Source organism: Halichoerus grypus, chromosome 11 (genome assembly GCF_964656455.1).
Source record: "Halichoerus grypus chromosome 11, mHalGry1.hap1.1, whole genome shotgun sequence".
In the NCBI taxonomy this organism is placed as follows: domain Eukaryota; kingdom Metazoa; phylum Chordata; class Mammalia; order Carnivora; family Phocidae; genus Halichoerus; species Halichoerus grypus.
In genome coordinates this window covers 9,874,819-9,876,444 of record NC_135722.1, presented here as the reverse complement: position 1 = coordinate 9,876,444, position 1,626 = coordinate 9,874,819, and positions in this window count along the sequence as shown.

Genomic DNA, 1,626 nt, shown 5'->3' with positions numbered 1-1,626 from the left:
CCAGGTGTCCTGGGTCAGCTTCTGGAGGAACAGAGCAGGGAGGGACGGACGTTCTGTCCCTCTGGAGCAGAGACCAGACCCGCACTCTCCTAAACAGGGCCCCTGAGGCTGCCGGGCTCTGTTGCTAGGCCACGGCTGGAGGCAGGGCTCCGGGGTTCCCCTCAGCCTCTACCTGGCATGGTCTCCAATGCTGCTGTCTCCCCACAGCTCCTGTCCCCCCTACCCTGCCCCCCTCGCCACGGGCTGAATTATTAATAAAAACGCTGAGGAAGCTGTTTGTGCAGCTCACAAGACAGAACAAACACACCTCTCTCCTTATCACCATCCGTGTGGTAAGAAGCTTCGGCTGAACATTTGCTGGATCCAGGAGGGGCAGGTGGAGACCAGCCGGAAGACAGCTTTGAAGGGCAACAGCAGGTAGAAGCATAACATGAATACCTCCTCAGGAAGGACAGAACAGCGAAGCTCTAGAAGGCAGCTCTGGCCATTCCTATGCCCACCTCGTCCCAGTGGAGACTGAGTCAATGCTTGCAGATCAATCACCTCTTGTCCCCAGACCCAGGGACCACTGAATCTCAGAGGCTTACCCACAGCCTTGGCACGCATGGCACACTTCTGCTGGCCCCCACTTTGGAGACCTGATACTAAAGATGCATCCAGCATCCAGGGAAGAATCCTAGACTTAAAATCTGGTCTTGCCTCTGCCACCATCTACCTGTTTGGCTTTGGCCAGTGACTTGACATCTCTGGGACTCAGTTTTCTCATCCATAAAATAGGACTGTAATGGCACCACGTGGGGATGGCGAATATACTGGGGAGATCGCAAGGCAAGGGCTGGGTGTCTTTCTTGGCTCCCTTGCACCAAGGCACCTGACACCTCCCGGGCACCAAGCTCTCTGCCCCAAGCTGACCTTCCATAGCCCTGGGTCCCCATTCTGTATCCTCAGGTCATGCTTCAGGGCCAGAAGCCCCTTCCGCACTCCCAACCCCACTCACATCCTTTCTCCCTGAAACCTCCTCTCTCTATTGTCACCCTGCCACCCACCCCTCCCTCATGTGCTTGGCTCAGCCCCTCAAACTCCAAAAGATGAAAGCTGGTGCCCCTTCTCCTTGCCAGCTGCTGTGTGGGATAGCCCCGGCCTCAGGCAGAATCTTGGCCTGAGGCCTCTGTTTTCAGATACCCCCTACCTCTCAGTCTTGGGCAGCTCCGGGACCCTGACGTAGGTTGAGAGCCATGGGATCCAGTGAGATGCCCTTATCAGGATGTACTGTAGAAGCACCTTGGCTTGCCAATTACAAGCTGAGTGACCTGGGATAAATCACTTGATTCTTCTGAGCCTTAGCTTACCAGTCTATACTACAAGGATATTGGTTTTTAATCTCGATTCCACCTTGGACTCCTTTGGGAATCTAATGAACGCCATGGACCTCCCCCTCCCTAGAAAAATTCATATTCAAATATAGACACAATATTTTGCCCATAATTGGGTGGGAGGGGGTCCTACAGGTTTCAGATGAAAATCCCTGGTTCAGAGGCCTACAAGGTTGCTTCCAACTCTGACAGTCTGTGCCCAGTTTTCGGCCCTACTCACCTCCCCGCAGGGATTCCTGGGATCAGGTAGGGG